Consider the following 8,742-nt stretch of genomic DNA (forward strand, 5'->3'; position numbering starts at 1 on the left):
AATATGTTATTTACTCCATGTTTGCCTCCAGAAGACACAAGAGAGCTCATTGTATGTACAGCACAACTTTGATGCAGAATTTATGCTCGGAGCAACAGCTGCTGCTTCTGCTGCTGCTTCACTCTGTTTTCAATATATTTTTTTTCTTGCTTTAAGGCACCGGTGTCAAACTCAAGGCCCGGGGGCCCACATACGGCCCGCCACATCATTTTATGTAGCCCACGAGGACCAATTGTGCATCAAATTCGTGTGTCATCACTAGAATTGCAAATTGTCTTCACTTTTAATATCTTTTTTGAAATATTTGACCAGTTTTCACTCGTTTGATTTGAAAACGAGATTGTTTTGTAGCTTACTGTATATAATATGAGGTGCTCAGACATTTATTTGGGTTGACAGTCATAATGGCAGAGAATTAGAAGCTACAGTTGGCGAGTCGACACCAATAAATGCTTCATCAAATTAGGGTAACAATTTTTCCAAATACTCACCAAGCCTTTTGAAACAATTTCAAAAGTTAGCATTTGAACTCACACGGTCGTTCGTCTGCTGTCTACGGAAGAAGGACACTCGCATACACAGCGGACCTGTGTGTGTGTCTCGTTTTGCCGATGCTGAGCGAGGTAATTAACATTTCCCCGGCATCGGCGGTGAACACTCGCGGCTAAAATGATCCACCGGGACCTCTGAGGCTGTAATGATGATACTCCATTCACACTGTCAGGATGGATGCACACATTTGCGGGCCCCTTGTAACCTCGCCGCGACGCTTCTAATATTGCCACACACCTGCACCGTGACGCAAACTGAAATAAATATCCGAGAAACAAACGATCCGAGATGACACCATTATCATGTGAACGAATCAAAAATATCCCCACCCCAAAAAAAAATCTCGCCTCCCCCTAAGGCTGTTGTGATCTCAGCCGCATATCAATAGAGCGCTCTTTTGTTTGCTCTCACTTACCCATCGATCATCTTTCTGTGATGAATGATTTAGAAGGTGACCTCGCCTCAACGTTCCAGCTCTACGCCCAGCTGTCAACTCAATCTCCTGTACAAAGAGGTTCGATTGGATTGGCTGAGTTTTGGGGCCAACGATTCCCGTGACCGAGATACTGTAGATTTCCCGATTATGAATTTATCTATATGCAGTATGTTTGAGTGGGAGTCTCGGAGGACTGACAGGAGAGCCGGGACATGATTTTAAATGCAGGTTGTCACGCAGTTTTTTCAATTCTTCTTCAGTCTGTCTGTGTGCTCACTGGAAATCTCCCCGCTGCCCAAGAGCCCCGATGGCGTCATATTTTGTAGTTGATCCAACTGTGTATTAATTCTACACTTTTTTTTTTTAATGTCATCTAAGGGTTGTCTTTTTTGGTGCGGGACAAAAATGACAAGGCCGCCGAGATAATTGGATTGATGTTAGAATACGCGCGTGGGCTTCAGGTTCCCTATTTAATTCCTCCGACTGGTTCATTAGACTCAGAAGCAGGACTTTAATTATTTTCAGTGACGCTAATTAGATATGGTTGGAATGAAAATAGATAGAAATGTGGCATTTGTTTATGACTTTTTTTTTTTCATTAAAAAAACAAACAATATTGATTTATTGCCAAGCATGGAAGGGACAATTAAAAATATGAATTTAGCCAAATTATCCTGTGTGCTAACCCTCTCGTTCATTCACTTGCGAGGTAAAAAGGTTAACGCTAGCTAGCAAGTTCCAAAAACAGCCTCCTACGGATTCCGCCGTTAGAAAGATAGTGATAGCAAGGGGTCATGTAGTCAAGGCTGGAATAAAAGCTGCCGGGCGAGCAATTCATCAACGTATGTAGCTCGCTAATAGCCGCCCTTTCAGCGGGAACCCAGGTCAGGCTGCCACCCGTAGGCGTCCGTTTGCCTCTGCCCTCGTCCGTCCGTCCGTCCTTTGGTGATGATGTACTCGGAGCCGCTAGAGATTTGCGCTGGCCCGATGTGCCTCGGTGACGTCACGAGTGCACGCCACCCCTTTGGGAAAACGCGCTCACTGTGCTCTTGTTACAAACTAGCCTGAAGGTTGTTATGATACATTAGCTTTATTATCATCCCCCACCAACACTATAAACACGATTGCCTGCCATCGAGTATGATTTAATGGAGCGGTTACCGACGGCCGCTGCGAAATGCCATTCAAACAAAGTGGGGGATAAATTTGATGTAATTAAAGTAATACACTCATCAGTCAGGTAGCGACTTGAGAATTGTTACAGTGCTCATTAGCGTAGTGATTCAGGACTGAGAAGTGTGGATTATTGCTAGATGGATAGACAGACAGACAGACAGAATTCTTCATTATTATTTGACACTTTCCACGTCATGGTAATGAAATCAGGAAGTTCAGCTCAGTCACTGCCGAGCGTTTGTCTTTCAGAGCCACCTTTTTCCGCTCGGCCATTTTTCATAGACGCGGAAGAATCCGTCGATGCATGAAATTGTCAAATCACTAATGACATTTCCCTTGCATAATGGCGTCCTCGGAATTGATACTTACACCTGACTGTGCTTTGATTGAAGAGCGTATTACGAGTGTGTGTGTGTCGGGGCGGCGGGCGCATGCCAGAGGACACACTTCCACCATTTTTCAATTGCTGTGAGCCAGCCTGCCAAATGTACTTAGAGCAGGTTCTGAATTTGATTGGATGGATAACCATGTCTCGTTTTTAATGCCGCCTTTTATGACGCGCCCTTGACTTTTCCCCCCATCGCTGTCTGCGCTTTCCTCTCACTTTTCATTCTTGCTTTTACGTGCGTATGATGGGAAATGTTTATCATCCATAAATTCAGACATTTATCTATTTTTTACTGGAGTTATCCTCATTGGGGAATACTGGACGACTGGACTCGCTCACATGTAGGCGGGATTCAAAGCCAGAACCTCTTTGTTGTGAGGAAATATATTTATTCATATAATATTAATTCCTGGTCAGCAAAATAATACCGGTCTCCAAGCATAATTCTTTGTTTGGAGACCAGTTTTCGTTTGCCATCTGTTTGGCAAGATATAACAGTCGCTTCGGCGGGAACAAAAGGAACCTTTGTTGCTCACTGATTATTTGGATTCAATTAATTAGGCAATTAGTTTCAAGGAACATATGTCGAATCGGTTCAAAGAGAGCGACGAAAGCAGAATGTTTAAGGTTGTTGCTTTATAATGCAAAGAGTCACTTGTGAATAGCGGCGTTGTCTCCTCGGTGGGGGGGGGGGCAGTTTTGGGCTCGCCTCGGGCCGTGTCACCCGATTTCCAAGAGGGAGCCTCACTTCACACAAATAATAATTAGGATACCCAGTGGCGGACCATCTGGCATAAATCTTTCCCAATCTTCAATCACACACGTCCTTGCTGCTCTGCGTGTGCAATGTTATTAAATGAGTCATTCTTATGTAGAAAAAAAATTACAAATACCCCCAAAATAAAAACTTAAAGCTTCTAAATTTGGCCAAAGTTGATAGCGAGGACTTCCCCTGAGCCGCTCATCTTTGACAGATAGACACTGCTGATAAAAGTGGAATCAATATGACACTGATGGGGTTTTATGATAGCAATAAGATGTCCGCCGCTTATCTGTCAACTGGCAAAATGCCCAGTCATGGAGTACTGCAGTGGCAAGCCGGCATTAGTGACAAAAATGGATTTTACTGTTTTGAAATGGTTATGTTGCCCCCCCCACCACTTTCTATCGCCATGCTGACCTAAAAACACAGTGCCGCTTCCTATCTTGAATGAATAATGGATTGCACTTAGATCTTGTCTAATTCATCTCCCGGCGACTTCAAGTGTGCACACACGTGTGGATTAGTGGACGTGAATGCAAAGTGCTTTTCGTGACCTCGACATTTCAGAGATCGAATCTTGAGAGACGTTCGGTTGAACAGTTTAGCCTAAGGACCTTAAATATGTGTTTTTTATTTTTTTATTTTACATTAAGTTTGTTCTTTGAAGAAAATTGCCATCTATAATTTTTAAAAATAAATTAGATTTTAAAGACCTGGAAGTATGCTTTTGCTTGCTAAACTTAATGATTCCAGTTCTGTTCATTTTTTCATATCTTAATATTTTGGTCTCCTTTCACAATCTGTGTTAGAATTCTTCGCTCAGTTTATATCGGTCTACTTCGGGGAAGCCATCTGTCGGCTCGATTATATCAAATCCTTTTTCTGTTGTTGGCTGAGCGCTTTCTATTTCCATCCCGCCGCTAATACAACAGAGGCGAACGCCAACTCGCTGGTGAAAAAACGATATTGCGAGCGACTGGTGTCTTAGTGAGAGAACAAAAGAAAACTTCTACGTACATTTTCCCATTCTAACATTAAATATTCTCTTTGCATGAAAGGGAAAACGTCAAATGTTGCCAGGTAAGCTAACAGCTAGCCTAGCTTATGATTTCACTGCCTTCTGGACACTTTTGCAGGAGCCCACTTGTAATTGCAAGTCTCGTTTGACCTCCGAATAACGGAGATGAAGAAACGAAGCAATTTCACGAAGGTCTTTGTGGCGCAGGCTCAGGCAAAAAAAAAAAAAAATCCTCTGGGGAAATAACAAGCAAGTACAAACCCCGCATAATGTCAATAGTTCCATTCCACTACATTCATTTATGTGTCAGCACCGGCAGAGTGAGGCGAGCATCCTTCAAAACATTCTGACAATGTAATGGAAAGACCCGTGATGTTAACATGCACGGCGATAATTAGAAACCAAAGTAGCGGCTAATTAGCAGACTGTCAAACCACGTAACAGGCCTTCCTCCAGTTTATGTTTGGGCAAATAACTAGCTTTATTTAAAGAGTTATAGACAGAATCCACCATTTTAATTATTTAATTTGGATTAACCACAAATAAATTTCACATGTTCTGGTAGGCTTTTCCTAAGCTAAGCTAAGCTAAGCTAAGCTAAGCTAAGCTAAAATAAACTAAGCTTTGAAATGATTCATTTTGTTCTCTTTTTTTTTCGTATTTGGTTTTAACATTCCAAATCTTGCATAGCTAAATGATGTCGCAAGCAAAATGCTGATATTAAGCAGCAATCAATTAAAAGGGCACCTTAATTATGCTGATCAGTGAATATAGAAGGACATCCCAATTATGCTAATCAGTCCATGGTATCATTTAATAACCTTTTATGGCACTTTAATTGACAACGCCGCCTCTGACGAAACTGAACTCGCTACCGATGCCATCTATTGACACGTCAAGATGTTTTTAATTGTTTTGAATCATATTTTGCCTTACTTGACTGGCTGCAATTTTCCAGCGACACATTGTAGGGCAAAACCGTCTCTGCTCGCATCTCTTCGAGACGTTGCACTTCTCCTTTGTGTGTTTACATCCAAGTCTCTTTTACAAATGTGCACATGTATTATTCACTGGTCAGACACGCGGCTGGAGAAGTCAATTTCCAAGCCAACTCTTGAAGCACTAAGTTGCCAACGTTTGATGCATACCGCTTCCCCTCCGGAGAGCCGACTCAAAAGACCAAACAGACTTAACTATCCATCCAATCAAGCAAAATAAATTACTACATATCTGCCGCTGTTTTTTTATTCACTTTATCTAATCACACAGAAAGACTTTACTCCCAGAGAGCGTTCGGCTGAGACTTCAGAGAGAGACTCAGATTATCAAAGAAAAATATGATTCCCTGCTATTTCCTCAAAGAGAATGGGAAATAAGTTCTCCTACACCTTGCATAGGTAGAGAACCTCTTTGTTAGCGGAAAAGCTGGCGGCTCCATCTTATGCGTTGGTCTGCTTTTTCATGTCCTTAGGCTTTGAATTGCGTCCCACTTAGAGGAAAGGGTATTTTGTTTGCTAGGATACAAGGGAGCTTCGTTGTGGACGGATAAAGGGTCATTAAAAGGTAACATCGGGGACGTCATCGGTTTGCACCAATTAAAAATCAATGCGGGACTTATTAACTGGTGGACACGCCTCCTCGTTTGAATAACTGTTCCTTCTGCATTGCAGCTTAGAAATTGCCAAAATCCAAAATAAATAGATAAAAGTGAAATTGAAAAACAAATATAAGCAATAAAAAATATCATTGAAATTTTGAAATAAATAAATATGTCAACAAAAACAACAAAAATATGTACTGGAAAATAAAAGTAAGAATAAATACAAACATTGAAAAATATGTAAAAATAAAAAATAAATAGCAAAATATGTGCAAATGAATATTTAACTAATACATAAATACAATTAAACATAAATGTATACTTTTTTAGTGTATCTTTTAGGTATTATTTTTACATTTGTTTTTATTTTCACATATTTATTTTGGCAGTTTTGGTCCTTCATACTTACTTAAACAGTACGTTATTTCTGCATGCATTTTAAAATTCAGCCAGTGTGTTTTTTTTTCCTTCTTGTTTGCCCTTCTCAGCGCCACTCCACTGTGACCCTCGGTGTAATCTGAGCCGCTTCCAGAAAGCTCACGGCTACCGTACATGCGGTTGCCATGGAAATAGCAACACTGAAAAGGTTTCCGGGAAAAAAAATACTTTGTTTTATGAAATAGCTTCAAAGAATGACAAAACATGTGTGGGCGTACTGCCTGAATGTTCCATCTAGTTTTATTTATTTATTTATTTTTTTACCCCCCAAACATTCAGTGAGGTTTTATTTTTTAAAGCGCACAGAAGAGGGTTTAGATTTTGAAAGAAGTTTTAGACCACTTCCCTTGGTCTTTTATTACCTTTGAAGACTACCAATACATATTCTAGAAGCTTCGCTCCTGCAATTCTTTTTATCTTTGACTGAAGAGTCTGCGCTCAGCTATTTGTCCGTGCCTGTCAGTTAACTCTTTTTGTCTCTTCAGTGAATAACACAAAGAGGAGGGGGAAAAAAAGACAATTTGCCTTTGTTCGACGGCTTTGCTTGTGTCTTGTCATCCGCATTGTGACCGAGAAAGACTTTGAAAAGCTTGTTGAGGACCGAAACTCAGCAACCAATTACGCAGTCTGAGTTATTTTGACGTTGAAAGGCTTGTTAACTTTGGACTATATGTCTCTTATGTATTTCTAAAAAGAATAAATAAATAACAGAACATTTTTATTTTTACTTTTTACTGAGTTTCTAGCAGTCAAGTGTAGTACCACATTACGCCACTACATGTGAAGCAGCACTGAGCTCAAGTGGAAGCGATGCAGTACAGTGCAATTAAGAAGAAGAGATAAAGAAGGTCCACTCATACTTTTAAGATAACTGCCAAGTCAGTCCTTATTGGGCAGATATGTCATGCCACAGATGTTTCTCCTGACTGTCTTTTTTTAATTTTTTTAAATGAGTTGTAAAATGTAGGTGGCACAGTTAGCGGCACTATGTTTAAGCTTTTGGCCGGGATACGTTTTAATGTCCCATCAGCGAGCCAAGACAAGGCTCGATAAGCACGTATTTCTGAACGGTGTAATTGCTTTCTGGTTAAAGTCGTGCACTGCAAACAAATTTGCAATTCCGAGGATGGACTTGCTAAGTAGACCGAGATACATCCATGTGCGTCCCGTGTATTTGGACGGACCAGCACCCTGGCAATTAATAGAGTTTCGAAGCTTGTCGGGTTGGAGGTGAAAGTAATAAATGCCCGCAAACTCTTCAGAGAGTAGACTTTTTGGGAAAGCTCAGGTGGTGCATTGTTATGCATGTGGGCGCCCCTCTTTTTTTTTTTTTTTTTAATTAATACCGCATCAAAATGCACCGTGCATTTAAACTCGGGGGCCGCATCCCCTCGCCGCCGCCTCCTGCCACCAGGGCAAGAGTGATGCAACTCGTGCAATTTTATGATCCGCTGAATGCAATTACTGGACCTGTCAGGAGTTTGGGGCGCCTTTTTGTTGGTGATGTATCCCCCCACAACCCCTTCCCCCGAGATAATATATACACACTCTGTCACCGCATGTTGGAGGGTGCTGATGCATGTACTGTGGCTGGTTAGGAGTCAGGCAGATAGCCGAAAAATATGGAAATGTGTTCTGTGTATGAACATAAGCATTTTGCATGTGGGTGCACGCCCTGCGTCTTGTTCATTACCCACTCCGACAATGTTTCACTTGAGTAGAAATAGATTGGAACATTGACTGACGAGCAGGTCAGAGCATGGTGCGTTTTAGTATTTGTTTCTTATAATCCACATTGTGTGTTTTTGTAATTAAATCTCCATCGTGTCGCTATATCCGCATCGCTTAATAACACATGACAAGTGGAGATCACTCTTCCAAAAAGGTCACCAATAAACAGCCTTTCAAGGCCACGCTTTATTTTCGCTGTCAGCCACCCAACACAGCGGCGCACCCCCGGAGGAGTTGCGCGCCGCTAACGTTCCGTGACAGCCCTCCATCAAACTTCCGCCCGGATCTCATTAAAGTCAGCAAGCGTCGAGCGCTGCGTTCCGACCGGCCCTCGCTGAGCCTCGCCGGCCCCGTACCTGCTAAACTTTCCTGAGGCCGTTGCTATGGAAACTGTTTGAACATTTTGGAGTGAACCCCCTCCCCTCCTCGCCAACTTCCCTCTTGCCGTCACTCAATCCCGAGGGAGGGCGCCGCGGGGAAAAATGTTGGCGCAAACCTTCTGTGCCGAGTCCAATATCCGCAGGTGGCGTGGAGGTAGGGAGGACGGATGGACTCAGGTGTGTGTCTGTCTTTCCTCTTTTACACAATCTGAGGTGTGAAGGGACTTGGGAACACAGTGGCTCAACTCCTCCCCACCTTT

Source organism: Syngnathus floridae, chromosome 22, assembly GCF_059516105.1.
Source record: "Syngnathus floridae isolate MCC-2025c chromosome 22, RoL_Sflo_1.0, whole genome shotgun sequence".
Lineage (NCBI taxonomy): Eukaryota > Metazoa > Chordata > Actinopteri > Syngnathiformes > Syngnathidae > Syngnathus > Syngnathus floridae.